This window comes from Gossypium hirsutum, chromosome A02 (genome assembly GCF_007990345.1).
Source record: "Gossypium hirsutum isolate 1008001.06 chromosome A02, Gossypium_hirsutum_v2.1, whole genome shotgun sequence".
Classification (NCBI taxonomy): Eukaryota; Viridiplantae; Streptophyta; class Magnoliopsida; order Malvales; family Malvaceae; genus Gossypium; species Gossypium hirsutum.
Genome location: NC_053425.1, coordinates 66,794,884 through 66,812,402, shown reverse-complemented (window position 1 = coordinate 66,812,402; position 17,519 = coordinate 66,794,884). Strand labels below are relative to the sequence as shown.

Sequence of the window (17,519 nt, the reverse complement as noted above, 5' to 3'; positions counted from 1 at the left end):
CTTTTTTTTTTAAATTAACTTAGATAAATAAGTTTATCTAGTTATCTTAAATTTAAAATAAATAATACAAATATTAAGATAAACATATTAAATCAAATTTATTATTGTAAAATAGATTTTTTTAAATACTGTTTTCTAAAATATTTCATTAAAAAGCTTTAAATATATTTTCATTTTTTAAAAACAATTATGTTTATTAAACATATATTTAATTTTTTTATGTAATCGACTGGTTTTATTTATTAAAATAATAATAATAATTCAATAACATAGACTCCTGCTTCTTGGACTTGAGTCCAAACTAAAACACGTCCAATAAAGCAAAGAAAAAAAAAAAGAAAACAGGCAAAGACATGATTGCCCAAAGCAAAAGAAATAATAAAACTGAAAAAAAATAAAGCCTACTCCTACTAATATCAGTCGACAGTTACAGCTATCTTCTTAATGTCACGTCTTTTCATCTGAACTGCAACAGTCGTTGGGAAAGCAGATAAGCTCAAATCTCATCAAATCTTTTAATCTCCTGCTACAAGATTTCAAAAAGAACCGATTCTTATGCCCTAATCTGGTGTTCTCTTCCTATTCCTCTCCACCGCTCTTTGAACAGAGTCTAGGATGATTTTCTCCAGGTAATGACTTTCATTTCTCTTCAATGCTTCTTCAGGTAGTAAATGTGCAAAGAGATTTTCTGATTTCCGGATGTATTGAAAACCCAGATTTTGAAAATATGGTTTTAGGTTTTGGATATCTCTGATGAATGCTCCGATGATCGATCTATCATTCTCTAGACTCTGACATTTCTTGATAGTAGTTCTTGAATCTCCCATGATACTGCATGTAGTTAAACCCATGGAAATACCTAGCCTTGTTGCCTCTAATCCTGCAAGGGCCTTCGCCGCAAATGGTGAAGCAACATCAGCATGGATTATCATTTGGAAGCCAAGATTCCTCCATCTACGCTTTGGACTATCAAACCCGCGGCTGATCTGAAGCACTGTTGATTGAAGGTTGCATCAAAATAAATGGCTAGACTTATTCTCTGTTCAACATGTTTGAGATCTCTATTAGCAGCTAAGCTAAGTTTTCTCTCCTCTACTCCTTTCAACTCTGAGACATAGCTAATTATTTGGTTGGAGATTTCAGTGCTTGTTATTTTCCTATTTTCATAAAGGAATTTATTTTGACTTGTCAAGATAAGCCATAAACCACAACAGAACATACAACACTGTTCACTTGTCCCCTTATTGAAAACCCAGGTAAACCACTCCCAAATACCTTCATTATTTCTATCAAGCACCCAAGACATCTGTCAATTTCTCCATACTGCCTTTGTTGTAAGGCACTGCAAAAAAATGTGGAAACTGTCTTCTTCAGTAAAACGACATCTGGGACAACGAGTTTCACTAACTGCTCGTTTAGTTTTAAGATTCATAAAAGTAGGGATGTAGTTCCAAGAAATATTCTAAACTGTAATTTTGATTTTTGAGGGGATATGTAAATTCCACAATTTTTTTGTGAAAAGCTTTATTCTCGGCCTGTAAAATATAATTACTAGGATCCAGTGTAGACCTCTGTAATAGTTTGTACGCACTCCTAATGGAGAAAATTCCAGATGGTTCCCCACCCCATACTTGGATATCGTCATGCTCGGTTCTTGCCAGAGGAATCCTCCTGATTTTGTTTGCAATATCAGCATTAAAGGTACTAACCAATAACTCTGTTTTCCATGTTCTGCTTTCTTTATCAATCAAGTCTGAAACAAACTCTATATTAACATTACTCCTTTGATTTTGCAAACTATCGCCCTCAACTTTCGGTATCCAGCTATCAAACCAGACTGAAATACAATTCCCTTTACCGACCTTCTAGCACAATCCCTTTTCCTGAAGTCTTTTTGCTGCCCAAACACTCTTCCAATTGAGTGAAGGTGAGTTCCCTAATTGGGCTTCTAAAAATTTGAAGACGGATAATACTTAGCTTTTAAAACTCAGGCCAACAAAGAATTTCGCCAACCTTGTTTAGCAAGTAATGCAATATTAAATTTATCAAGTTTTCTAAAGCCAAGGCCCCCTTCGTCTTTTTAATGAACAAAGATCCTTCCAAGCACACTAGTGTATACCTTTTTTTCCTCAATTTTTTCTCCACCAAAATCTTGCGATTATGCCTTCCATTTTAGTACAAAGAGTTTTTGGGAGTAGAAAGCATGCCATTGAGTAAGTTGGAATGGATTGAAGAATTGCCTTGATAAAAACCTCCTTTCTTTCTTGCGAAAGATGTTTTATGCTCCAATTATCTATTCGTTGCTGCAATTTGTCCTTTAGACTTTGAAAAGACTCTTTTTCTTACTACCCACCAAATTAGGTAAACCTAAGTATCTTTCAGGATTGTTTGAGCTGCGTACTCAAAGCACTCTAGTAACTATTCTTTTCTCTTCCTCTTGCGTATTAGAATTGAAGAAAATGGTAGATTTAGAATAATTAACACTCTGATCACATATTTAAGTAGAATCTGTTTCAAAGAAATTGCTGCTTTTTTTGTAGCTTCCCCAAATAGAATACAATCGTCTGCAAATAACAAATGTGTAATCTGTGGATCCCTTCTACTTGCCTTAACCCTTTTACTGACTTTTTCCTTTGATGCTAATCTCATAAGACTAGACAAACTTTCTCCACAGAAAAGAAACAAAAAGGGCCTTAAGGGATTACCTTGTCTGAGTCCTCTAGAAGGGATAAAACGTTGACCTGTAAAACCATTAAAAACCACCGAATATGAAACTGTAGTTACACATTTCATTATCGAATCCACCCAATTTGAATCAAAGTCCATTTTCTTCATTACTCTTATAAGTTGCCATTCAACCCTATAATATGCTTTGCTCATGTCTAATTTAACTGCCATAAACCATTTCTTCCCCATCCTTTTGTGCTTTAGAGTATGGAGTAATTCATAAGCTAATAAGACATTATCCGATATTAGTCTTCCAGGTACAAATGCGCTTTGTGCTTAATCAATACATTTATCCATAACCAGTTGTAGCCGATTAGCAATAACTTTAGCAATCAGCTTATATAGCACATTACACAAACTAATAGGTCTGAATTGAGTTATATTCGAAGGATTTGAAATTTTTGGAATTAGCACAATATTAGTCTTATTAATTGTGCTTAGATCCGTACCTCCATTTAGAAAATTAAGACAAAATGTTGAAATATCTCCCCCAATAATATGCCAACACTTCTGATAAAAAAGTGCCAGAAGTCCATCCTCGTATGGAGCTTCTGTCGGACCCAAATCGTTAAGTGCATCCCAAATCTCCTATTCTGTATCTCGCCTTAAGTTTAGAATTTTCTTCATCAGAAATACATCGATCCATACCTGAAAGAATATGATTATAATTGCCCTTTCTTCCAGTTAAAAAAAATGCTGAAAATATGAATTGGCAATTCCTTCCATTTCTTCAATTTTATCTATCTCTCTCCCATCATCAGATTGCAATTTTTGAATAAGATTCCTCTTTAGTCTTTGCGTCACCTGTTTATGGAAAAAAGCATTATTTCTATCACCTAGTTTTGAGCCAATTTACTCGTGCCTTTTGTTCCCAGTAACCCTCATCTTTATCAATCTCAAAATTGAGTTCAACTCTTGTATCAATGAATTCAGCTAGATTTTCGTCACTTCTATCATCTTCAAGCAATTTTACAAGTTTAGCAGTCAACATCTTCTTCATCTTTCTTCTATTGTACCCAATTTGATCAGCCTATTCACGTAAACCATTTTTAACCTTCTCTAGTCTGCTCAATAGATCACTCTTTGGCTTTTCCCAAAGTTTCTTAACCTCCCAACAAATGATTCTTCCATAACCCACCATGCCTCAAATTTAAAATTACTATTAATGCATCTATCTTCAATCCGTTTAGTAGTAATTAGGAGTGGACAATGATATAAAAAAGAGTGAGGCAAGTGTTGAATTTAAGACTCAGGAAATAAAGACAACGATTCGTCATTGGCCATACTCCTATCTAAACGTTCCTGAATGTTCATTTCTGGGAGGTTTCCCGTTTCCCACGTGAACCAATTCCCACAAAACCCCACATATACTAAATTATAATTCTCTAATACCTGTCGAAAAGCTTCCATTCTCCCCTCATCAAGAATTAAACCACCCTTTTTCTCAAAACCATAAAGAATTTTATTAAAGTCCCCACAAACCATCTATGGAAGGTCACCATCATTACGTAATAATCTAAGTAGATTCCACGCTTCATTTCTATCATGTTGATAAGGTGAACATAAAAGCCAGTAAATCTCCACTTAAAGCCATCATCTATATCTTCAATTACCACATCAATATGCCTTTTTGAAAAACTTTAGATTGATATATTGATATCCCCATTCCATGCCAAGCATAATCTGCCTCTAGACCTGATTGATTCAACTTCAAAACCATTAAAAAACCACAACTTCTTCGAACTCTTTCCATATGGCTTTTATTAATTTTTGTCTCCATAAAGATCATTTGGGGATTATATAACTTCAGCGTATATCGAAGTCTTCTAACTGTCCGTGAGTTCCCTAAACCACGAACGTTCTAGCTTAATATTTTCATTGTGTTCGGTCGACTTGCCTTTTGGCAATCGCCGATATTAAATTATTAGTCCCCACTATTCTTCTATTACTTGCTTCTACTATGTTTATTTCCTTCTACTTGCAGAATCTTCAATCTCCCTTCTAGACCTTTTATTCCCTTCCTTTCCAATTAGCACTTCATCTTCTAGATCATGGTCCATAATAGAATTAACATGTTCTGCTCTCACACTACCACTACCTTGGCTTGAATAAGACGAAATCCCTTCCAAATTAATACCCAATACTAGATCAATAGTGCTTTTTTTCGGGTTTTTTCCATTGACCCCCAAATTATTCCCTAAAATATTACGTTCCCTTTATTTTCATCCCATCCTCTCTCCCCTTCCTTACGTAGCCAAATACTGTTCATGGCTTTCGCTCTTCGAGATTGAGCACGCAGCGACAAATCCCACCCTATATCTGCGCATTCCACTCCCAATGCCATTTTTACTTCACAGAAGGAATCACTGTGACCTAATCTTCCACAATAGAAACAAAAAAGAGATAATCTCATATTTAAATAGGACATATGAGCATTTACCAGAAAAGATAAGTTGTTTCTTTCTTTTCAAATGCTTTCGAACATTTATCTGAACTCTAATCCTCATATAACTACGATTCTCCTTTCCCAGATTAGATCCTTCATACTTAATAAAATTCCCAATAAAATTTCTCAATTGCATCGCCAAATTTTCAGAGAAAAAGCCAATAGGAATATCATAAATTTGTACCCAAAAAGACGTAAATATTAAGGGGACTTTTAATGGATCCTCTCCCCACTACAACTTGTATAACACCAATAGATGATTATTGAAGGTCCAAGGTGATCCTTTTAAAACCTTCTCCATATCCATCACATGAAAAAATTAAAATAAGTACCTTTTTTTCTCTAAGATCTCGAATTTGAACGCCTTTAACAGGATGCCATAAATTTGCCATTGTGCTTTTCATTGCTGGGAAGTGAATGATACTGGTTGTGAGAAAACACCCCACTAATTAAAAAGTTTTCGCCTCTCTTTTTGAGATCGATCCAACTTGTAAAATCTCATCTTCGGCCTCCATTATTGAAGAAAAAAACACTGTCGACAATGAAACGAAAACAAAACTTAAAAACTTGGGAAAAAAACAAAACAAAAACCTAGTTCTTGCTAGAGAGGGTTGACAGAGACTTGCCAGAGAAGGCAGACTGATAACATATATTTAATTTTTAGATGACTTTTGAGATGAAGTATATTTAAATATTTTAATGATGTATATTTAGTATTGTGTACTTCTAAACATTTAATATGTTAACTTATAAAACAACATTATTTAAAATGTTATGAATATATTATTAAGTGGATGTCCATCAAGATTAAAATACGTTTTGATGTACTTTAAATTCTAATAGTCATTAGAATTAGATTTATGCTTCATTTATACTTTTTATACTTATAAATAGAGACTTTGGAGAGGCTTTGTAAATATTCCTATTCACCAATAAAATTTGCTCTCTTTTGCTCTCCCATTCTCTTTGTTTTTATTCTCTACTTTTTATTTTATAACACGTTATCAACACAATTCTTTTTTAATTATCTTAGAAATGACATCACAACTTTTTAGTAATTGGAGGATGAAACACCATATGAAGTTAGGGAACGATTCAAAGATTTAATTCAAAAAAGTCTGATGTATGGATTCCAACATTGACTTAGATGGAGATATTCTATAATGGGCTGGATGCGCATACGAGGACGGTAGTTGATGCTTCGTCCAACGGTATTTTGTTGGATAAATCTTATAATGAAGCATATGAGACTCTGGAAAAGATTACCAACAATGATTATCAATATCCTACCACAAGAGTTGGGATGGCCAAGAGCGCTGCTGGTACTATAGAGCTAGATACAATCACTTTATTGACAGCCCAAGTATCTTCTTTGGCTAATATGATTAAAACAATGAAAAAGCCTAATGCAGTCTAGAAATTAAAATTAGTCGAACTATCGTGTGCTTGTTGTGGTGAAGACCATGTGTTTGATGAATGCCTATCAAATCCAGCATTTGTGTTACATGGGTAGTTTCAACCAAAACAATAACCCCTATTCCAACAAGTACAATCCTCGGTGAAAGAAACATCCGAATTTTAGTTAGAATAATCAAGGTGCAAGGGATTTACCAATATGGCAAGACAGAACATCAATGCACTGTCTAGTTATACTCAACTTATATTAAGGCAAAATGTCCAACAAGGTCAAGCATCGATTTCATCATCATTTATTAAAGCTTTAAGTCAATAAATGGCCAAGAATGATGTATTTTAAGCCAGACTGTGTCTCTTCGAGCTCTTAAGACTCAGGTGGGGAAAATAGTAAACGTTTTGAATTCGAGACCACAAGGGGCATTGCCTAGTGATACCGAGAATTCAAGATCACAAGGGAAGGAGCATTGCAAGACCATCACTCTTAAAATTGGAACTCAGCTTAGTGATGTTGCTTAAGATGCCATGGCAGAAGTGGAAAACTCGAATGACAACCAAGTAAAGATCTCGGAGTCATATGAATAATATATTAAATTTGAAAAGGGTAAGTAGCAAAATGTTGTGGCAGATCCAAATCATGTTGTCAACAAGAATGCCACAGCAAACCAATATCAACAATTTGAAGGATGACTACCTTTACCTTTTCATTAGTGGTTTCATAATTCTAGTAGGATATGCAGTTCAAAAGATCTTTAGAGGTTTTGAAACAACTTCATATTAACATACAACTAGTTGAAGCTTTAGAGCAAATGCCCAATTATATAGCACCCCTAACTCGTATCCATCGCTAGAATAAGGTTTCAGAGCATTACCAAGTAATCGTAATCTTGTTATTCATTTCAAACATTTCAAAAATCATAAAATGATTCATCATTAACAAGCATGGAGTCTTTTATTAAGCCTTTGAGAGTTTGAAATTAGTTTAGAAATGATTTGAGACTAAATCGAGAACATTTAAAAATTTTAGGAAAAAGTTAGAAATATTTTAATTGCAGGGTTCACACGGTCGTGTGGTCAAGCCTTGTGACTCACACAGCCAAGTCACACACCTGTGTTTGGTCGTGTGGGCATTCGAAGTAGGGACACACGGCCATGTCCTCACCCGTGTAACTCTCTGACTTGGGTTACATGGCCAAGTCATATGCCCATGTGCCAGGCTGTTTACCCTTTAAAATGGCCTCGCACGCCCGTATGCTAGCCGTGTGTCTCACACGACCAAGTCACAAGCCCATGTGTCTAGCTGTGTAGACCTAAAATATGCTTTAAGCAATAATTTTACCATTGCCAACATGTTTAGACATTAAAAAATTCAAAATATGTTAAACCAATCATCCTAGGTGCCTAACAAATGTAACCTCACTGGTACCACATTTATATCATGAAATCATATCATAAAAGCATCATTCAAATCCAAATTATAAACTTACCAAATTCAATTCATTTTTCCTAGTTCATAAGCATTTAAACATCAACTTAAATTCCCATGCATATACCAACCTTTGGTTCAATTTACCATGCCATGCTATGGCTTCAAACACACACATATTTATATATATATATACTAAACCAACATTACACTTATAACCTCATTTATAGTCCATCCACAAAATAACTATCATTTAAACATTCTAGGTACATGCCGACACAAAAGATAAACATCACCACATTTGAATTCGGGATCGTTGTTGGATGCTGAATCGATGATCAAAAGAGAAGTACTTAATATGCGCATGGAAAAACAAAACCATATGCTAAGTAAAACTTAGTGATATTTCTATAATCTAAATATTTAAAGAGAAGAGATTACAAATGTATAATTGAAACATAAACAAATATTAATATTTAAAAATCACAACTACCATATACCAAATCTTTGAGTTCATACATAATAGCATATCATTTCATACTATATTCAACTGACACATGCCATCATATTTCATTTGTTTCACAAATATCCAAATTCTCGTACTTGCTATTTAAATAGCTTTTCACAATTTGATTCACATTTCATTTAAACAATGGCATTATCCATTCCATACCCACTTCATGAGTACATAACTCATGTATATCATTTAATCACAACATATCTCATTTTCATGTTTCAAATCACTATCCCATTTTCAATTCTTATACTATATCATCTAATATCGATCATAGTACTGTTTTATTTAATTATCCCTATTAACACGGCTCAGACCTGGACGATACACGGATTCAACCAACACACCAGTTTAGCACTTAGTGCCTCATCAGATAAATTTGAAGTAATAACTACGCCCAGCGCTTTATAAATTTGACACCAATGTCTCATCGATTAAATCGAAGTAAATTGGCACCTAAAGTCTCATTGACTCGAAGTCGAAGAAACCCCTAAACTCTTCCTATCCTATGGCATGCTATCTATATCTGACTCAACCTGATACAGTTAATAGGATTTAATTTCACATTTCAAAAATAACCAATATCCAATATGAAAATTTCATTTAATCACATATACACATGAATATTCATTTCAATTAAAATAATCAATACATGCATAATATATATACCAATTCAATTCATTTTAATCAACTTTAATTCAATTCAATATCAAAGTGTCAAATACTCACCTCAACCAACTACCATATGCATTAAATCAAAATAAAACAATTAGTAACTAGGTTTGAATTATAGAAATACAAACTGTGAATTTCGAGTTATTCAACATCGATGTTTATCTTTCCCCTTTTTAGTCGAGGATTCTGGTATGACATTAGCTACGAAATTAAAATAATTAAAATTTATCAATACAACACAATTCAATTTCATATTGAATATTTAAATTTTTACTCAATATTTGCCTAAATATCAATTTACTCCCTAAATCGAGACTAATTTTTATTCTTCATATTTAATCTTATATTTTTATACTAATTTCACTTTAAGCTAAATTTAGCTCCTTATTTTAAATTAAGCCACTAAATTTTGAATTTTTCACAATTTAGTCCCTATTACTCAAAATTTTCAATTTATTCTACAATTTAATCAATTTTCATTTGTAGCTTAAAAATCTATCAATTTAATCTCTAATACTAAACTATTCAACAATAATAACATTAAAAATATTAATAATTGCTTAAATTGACATGGGTCGGGTTGCCCTAGATACCGAGATTCTAAAAGCATAAAAATTACAAGAAAATGGACTAAATTGACTAACCAATTAAATTTTGAACCCTAGAAATCCATAGGTCGTGCGTCTTTCTCCTTTCTTCTTTCTCTTTTTCTTTTTCTTTCTTTTCTTTCTAATTTGTATGTTCCATTTTTTTATTTCTTTTTTTATTATACTTTAATTTATTATTATAATATAATACATATATATACATTTACTTAATTATTGAGATTTCTTAATATTATAACATTTTTTATAACATAGGTATAATTACTACATTGGCCCTTTAATTAATTTTTAATCTATAATTCAACTTTCACCCTATACGCAATTTAGTCGTTATACTTAATTACCTTTAATTCAAATAAATTCGCTTAATCGAAACCTAATTAACTACACAACTAGCTTAGTAAATATTTATTAAAAATATTTACGAGTCTGATTTATAGGAACAGAGTTTCAAGAATGCACTTTTCGACACCCCTGACTATTAGATTGTAACAAATTATGTCAAAATTTATGAAAGATATATTGTCAAAAAAGCACAAATTGAGAGAATTTGAGACTTACTTTCACTGATGGATGCACAACAATATTGACAAATAAATTATCTTCAAAGTAAAAGGATCTAGGGAGTTTCACTATCCCATGTTCAATTGGAAATTATTATGTTGGTAAAACGTTATGTGATCTAGGGCGAGTATAAATCTAATGCCTATATATTTTTAGGAAGCTAGGAATTGGAAAAGTGAGACCTATTACGGTTACGTTGCAACTAGTTGACCGATCCTACGCGTATCCAGAAGGTAAAATTGAAGATGTGCTGGTAAGAGTAGATAAATTTATCCTTCCTATAGATTTTCTTATTTTAGAATTTGAAGCTGACCAAGATGTGCCAATTATTTTTGGAAGACCTTTTCTTACTACAGGTAAAACTTTAATTGATGTACAGAAAGGTGAGCTGACCATGAAGGTAAATGATCAGCAGGTTACCTTCAATGTATTTGATGCTTTGAGATGTGCTGATGTTAGTGATAAATGTCACACCATTGGGTTAATAGAAAAAAACAATGGAGGAATTCACTAGATATTGCCACAGCAATTCTAATGGTGAAGAAGACTTACTTGAGTAGCGTGATAAGTAAGTTTTGAGGAGTTCAGAGAATTTATGGCTATCAAGAAGATGGTGGATAGACTAGGGAAGAAGTTTGAACTATTGGATTTATCAAATCGACCTTTTGACCCATCTAAACCCTCTATAGAGGAACCCCCTACACTGGAGGTAAAACATTTGCAGCAGCATTTGAAGTATGCATATTTGAGCGACAATAGTACTTTTTTTAATAGTAATTTCTTTAGAGCTGACACCCAAGCAAGAGGTAAGGTTGTTAGAAGTTCTTAGGTGATTTAAGAGGGCATTGGTATGGACCCTAGCTGATATAAAGGGAACCAACCCTGTATTCTACATGCATAAGATTTTGTTGGAGGATTGCCCTAGCAATTCCATTGAACAGTAGTGAAGACTATATTCGATCATGAAAGAAGTTATCAAGAAAGATTATTAATTGGCTTGCTGCTGGCTTCATTTACCAATTTCAGACAGCTCATGGGTGAGTATTGTGTAATGTGTACCCAAGAAAGGTGTCACAATGGTAAATAATGATAGCAATGAGCTCATACCAACTCGCATTGTCATGAGATGGAGTGTATGTATGTATTACCGCAAGGTTAATAAGGCAATGAGGAAGGATCATTTTCCCCTATCATTCATTGATCAGAAGTTGGATAGGTTAGCTAGGAAAGCTTTTTACTATTTTTTGGATGGTTATTCAAGATATAATCAGACTGTCATAGCCTCTAATGACCAAAAGAGGATAACTTTCATATGCCCATATGGTACTTTCACGTTTAGATTGATGTCGTTAGGGTTATGTAATGCCCCGGTAACGTTTCAATGTTGTATGATGGCCATATTCTCTAACATGGTGGAAAACTTTCTTGAAGCCTTTATGGATGACTTTTCTGTGTTTGGGAATGATTTTGAATATTGCTTAAAAAATTTGGAATTGGTTTTGGGCCATTGTGAAGAAATGTAATTTGTTTTAAATTAGGAGAATGCCACTTCATGGTTCGTGAAGGAATTGTCCTGGGCAAAGGATATCATAGAGAAGAATTGGAATGGACAAAGGAAAATTTTAAGTGATAGAGAAATTGTCAACTCCCAATAGTGTCAAAGGTATTAGAAGTTTTTTAGGTCATGCAGGTTTTTATAGAAGATTCATTAAGAATTTTTTCGAAAATATCTAAACCCTTGTGCTATTTGTTGGAGCAAAATATACCTTTCTATTTTGATGAATAGTGTTTTGTAGCCTTTAAAGAGTTAAATAAAAAACTCATAACAATACCAATTGTAGTAGCTCCGGATTGGATACCACTTTTTGAACTCATGTGTGACACGAACGACTATGTTGTGGGAGCTATGTTGGGGCAAAGGAAAGAAAATATACTGCGAGCAATATACTATGCTAGCAGTACTTTATCGGAACTGCAACCTAACTACACTACCATTAAAAAAAAATTAATGGTTGTGATGTTCGCATTCGATAAGTTTCATTCATATCTAGTTTGTATAAAGGTCATACTCTACACAAATCACTTTGCTATTAAGTATCTAATAAGCAAGAAAGATACTAAGCCTAGGTTGATTAGGTGGATATTGTTGATGTAGGAGTTTAACTTTGAAATTAGAGATCAGAAAGGGACTGAGAATCAAGTGGTTGATCACTTGTCGAAAATAGAATCTGGAAGTGAAGGTAGTCATGATACACTTATTAAAGAAGAATTCCCAGATGAACATCTGTTAATTGCCACGACATTACCTTGGTATATTGACATAGTGAACTATTTAATAAGTGATGTGTTGCCACCCGATTTGAATAATGAAAGAAGACAAAAATTTCTTCATGATGCCAAGTACTATAATTGGGATAAACTTTTCTTGTTTAAACATTATGCTAATCAAATAATTAGGAAATGTATCCCTGATAATGAAATACATAGCATTCTACAACATTTTCATTCAACTCCATACAGAGGACATTTTGGAGGGATGAGGATTGATGCCAAAGTACTTCAGTCAGGATTTTATTGGCCAAGTTTATTTGAGAATGCTCATGAATTCTATTAGTCTTGCGAACGTTGTCAAAGAACATGGAATCTATCTAGGAGACATGAAATGACATTGCAAAGTATACTAGAGATTGAGTTGTTTGATGTATAGGAAATAGACTTTATGGGTCCATTTTTACTGTCAGTGGACAAGGTGTACATGCTATTAGCAATGGACTATGTCTCTAAGTGGTTCAAGGTTGTTCTTCCTACCAATGATGTAAGGTCAATAATGAAATTTTTACACAAGAACATTTTTACAAGATTTGGTACATCTAGAACCATTATTAGTGATGAGGGGTTTCATTTTGATTGCAAATTGGTAGTCAATGCTTTGCACCGGTATGAGGTGAAACATAAGACTGCCACAACATATCACCCCTAAACAAATAGACAAGCTAAAATTTCAAACAAAAAAGTTACTTTTTTTTTGAAAAAATGGTGAATCCTACACAAGGTCTGGTCTACTAAGTTGGATAAAGCTTTGTGGGCGTATCGTATTGCATACAAAACTCTGTTGGGGATGTCACCTACCTATTCAACTTGAACACAAAGCATTTTGGGCTATTAAGAAGTTGAACATGGAGTGGGTCGCTGCTGGCCATAAAAAGTTGTTAGAATTGAATGAAATATAGGAGTTCCGAGCACAAGCATATGAGAATGCTAGGTTGTACAAGGAAAAGACCAAGTGTTGGCACGATAAAAGAATCATGTTGTGACAATTTGAACCTGGACAATAGGTGTTGTTAATTAACTCTAGTTTCAAATTGTTTCCAAGTAAATTTAAGTCTCGTTGGTCTAGTCCTTTTGAAGTAGCCCAATTGTATCCTCATGGAGTTGTTAATACCAAGGACTTGAAAATAATTTCTTTTATCTTCTTTTTTTTCAATTACTTTACTTAATTTTATTTTTAGTATTTATTTACTATTGTTTTCATTTATGCTTTTTATTTTTGAAAAAAAATTCTATGCTTTTCAGAGGTAGAATAAAAATGTAACTGAGCAGTTGTGATATTCAGAGTAGTTTGCTATAGCATTGAGACGAACTGGGTAGTGGACAATGTGAGGTTGACCAGGGAGATAAGTCTAAGGGGAGATGTTTTCTTTTTTTGGCCAATTTTGTTATTGGACGAGCCTTTAGAAAGGAAGTTAAACTTTTTGGGATTAGGGCACTTCACATTTCTCCCCCAAAATCCTCTTATTTTTCTTTTGTCCTCCTCTACACCACACAAACTCCCTAGCATGTTTCAATTTTGTTGAACTGTCATAACTATCCCCTTATTTTTCTCTCCTCAAGTACACAATTCTCCATGATTTCTTCCATCCTTCTTCAATGGATCACGTCAAAACTGCCAAATCATCAAGGGTTTGTGCTACTCAGCCAAAGACATTCTTTAACGCTATCGTAGCCACAAGATACAATACCAATATTGCAAAGTAGGCTTTCTATTTTGAGCAAGGGTTCTTGTATAAGGATGAACCATACGTGGGATACGACGAATTTATCTTCAATAGTAGAAAAACATGGGTGGAATATGTTTTGCTTGCACCTTGTAGATGTTTTAGGAAAAATTGTTCGAGAGTTTTATGCCCATGAAAACTCTCCAGATTCTCATTTTATCTACATAAGACGTACGTATGTTCCTTTTGATTAAGACCATATTAATGCACAATTTGGTCTTGTAAGTATACAGGACGAACACTTTGCTGAATAATACTGTTGAGGGGTTAAACCAGACATTAGAGGATCTATGTATTGAGGGCACACGATGGACTATTTCCAGCCAAAATGTTATATTGTCCTGAGGGCTTTGTTTTGAAAGAACGAAAGCTTTTGCTACACTCCATTATAAAAGGGAGAGGTGAATAACGGGAGGATCATTTTTTAAGAAGTACATAGGTGCTTTGAGAAGAATGCCGATAGCTTAAATTTTCTCTCACTTATTACTACCCTATGTTAAACTGCCCAAGTCCATCTTAATGAGGAGGATATTACCCCTAACAAGGGTGGGCTGACTAGGACCATTTTTGCCAACGTCCAAGGCATAGATGCTACCAACACAACTCAACATAGCCATGCCACCATCGCCTTTGTCGTGCATACTCCCACGACAGAATCTCTAATTTTTCGTAGCTCTTTTCAATAACAAATGTAACAACCCGGTTTAAGCTATATCAGAACAGTGGTTTTGGAACCACAAATTCGATGTTAAAAAATTATTATAAAATTATTGTGTTTATAGTATGTGATTATATATGTGTGAAAATTAGGTGAGCTAATTTTATTGTTTAACGGCTCAATTTGATAAAAGAACTAAATCAAGTAAATTGTAAAAGTTGCATTCAATATGATAAAGGTGTCTATTTGCTATGGCTTATTAAATGTGAATTCCTTACGTTGTAAGTAGCCTTTGATAAGTTTAATGGACATAAATGGCCTAATGTTTGATGATTAAATGGTTTAATAACCAAGGGTAAAAGTGTAAACCACGTATTAATGTATTATTAATAAAACAAAAACATAAAAATATGGTTTCATTCATCTCTCTTCAACCGAATAACAAAAGAAGCCATTAAATCTTTCTAACATTCGGACATTGCATGATTACATAGGTAAGTTCATTTTGCTCGATTTTTGATGATTTTTACATTTTTGTGATCGTTACTTTGGGTACTAGCTAGCCCATGCTGCAATATTTGAAAGTGTTGATGATTTTGAAAGTCTCCATTAATGAATGCTTGAGTTCTTGAATGTTTGATGATGAAAAATGAGTATTTGTTGATAGATTATCATATTTTGTAAAGTGATTTTTTAGTGAAATTGCATAAAAAAGGACTAATTTATGAAAAGTGTAAAATGTGTGGTTAAATGTGTGAAATATTGATAAATATGGGCTGATATGAAGCCTATAGATATCCGACTAGCTTGGGTTTAGTTGAAATTGTTGTAAATTATGTTTTTATGAAATAGGGACTAAATTATGAAAATGTGAAATTATAGGGGTTAATGTGTAAAATGACCCAAATTGTGTGTTTTGGATGAAATCGAATGAATTGAGTAAAAGAGTTAATCTTGAATTTATATAGATCGAGAAAGAAAGGAATCAGATTTAGATCGGGGAAAGTCGAAGTTATCGATTTAATTGGTTTGATTCATCAATTTCGAGTACGAGGTAAGTTCGTATATGATAAATGAAATTACAATTATATTTTAATGCTTTAATAATTAATAAATTGTATATATGTGACTACGATTGCGTACGAAGGTAAATCGATTATGTTTGGTACTTAGTGTGTGTTTCAAAATAGTTTCGGCTATAAATAGCACTTAGTGTGCAAATTGGAATAGCTTCAGCTATATGAGGCACTAAGTGTATGATACCAAGATAGCTTTGGTTTAATGTAATGGCTCTAAATGTGTAATATCGTTATAGCTTCGGCTAATCATTTATGCACTAAGTGTGCGAGTTCTTTGAGCATTGGAAGATTTTAGAACAATTTAAAGTGTTGAACAAAGAGGTGAGAATGAAATATATAAATACGAGAAAGTATAGGTACGTATGATACCTATGTGGTAGTTGATACTGTGTATGAAGCTTGATGAATTTGTATATTTATGATAAAGAGTCATGGATTATATTTGAATGATAATAGGAGAACTACTAAGTGTTTAAGTATATTTGGTACGAACTTACTAAGCTAAGAAGCTTACTGTGTGATATTTGTTTTTGTTTTATAGAGTATCGAAGCTAGCTCAGACATCGGGGATCATTAAGAACCATAATCACATTATCGAATCAACTTGTTGGTACTCTTGAAGCTTTGTATATATGTATATGGCATGTATAGGTTAGTGTTATTTTAGTATGTTTTGAGTCATGATATCAGCCATGAGATTTGGCTTGTAAATATAGTATGTATAATTATGTGTTTGGTAAATGATATATGTGATGTATATAATGCTTTATGAGTTGTTTTGGTCTATTTTGAATGCGGAATTGAGTAGTTAAAATGGTTGATAATCGATGGTATAGTATGTGTGAATTTGGTATGTTTTGGGCTGCCTAAAAGTGTATGAAAATGGTTTTAAATTGGTTGCAATGTGAGCATGAGATTAGGGTGGCAAATTAGCTTTGCAAATGGCCTATTTTTGTCCACACATGCGTGTCTCAGCCGTGTGCGACACACGGCTATGTTACACGGTCGTGTGTCCTCTAGGCTAGCCTACAATATTAAGTTAGTCTCGAGCAAGGCTTAGATACACAGGCATGTTTGATGACTGTGTGATGTACACAGCCTTGGCATATTGACGTGTACGGCCAATTCGAAGGGTTCACAGGCTAGACACACTGGCTTGTGGTTGGTCGAGTGACCTAAGGTAGCAACCCCTTCAGTTTTCCCACGGCCAAGGCTCATGAATGTCTCTAACCGTGTGGTGCAAGTCAATATGTATGCTCTGTTTTCACACGGCTTAGGACACGAGCGTGTCCGGTAGTCGTGTAAGGCACATGGCCTGCTTACACGGGTGACCTATGAATGTAAAATTTTTCTAAGC

The 17,519-nt window shown here is 33.8% G+C and overlaps 1 long non-coding RNA gene across 8 annotated transcripts; it reads left to right on the top strand.

The window, feature by feature from the left end:
- The first annotated feature begins 235 nt into the window (after nucleotides 1–235).
- Nucleotides 236–16,948, top strand: LOC107951812 (uncharacterized). 8 transcript variants are annotated; one of them, XR_005903629.1, is made up of 5 exons: nucleotides 276–629; nucleotides 738–1,701; nucleotides 1,825–1,927; nucleotides 16,052–16,137; nucleotides 16,704–16,948. It is a non-coding gene; the product is annotated as an uncharacterized lncRNA (long non-coding RNA). The 8 variants fall into 8 exon arrangements; XR_005903627.1 differs by having other exon boundaries at nucleotides 236–629; nucleotides 1,825–16,137; XR_005903628.1 differs by having other exon boundaries at nucleotides 271–629; nucleotides 738–1,927.
- Nucleotides 16,949–17,519: the final 571 nt, after the last annotated feature.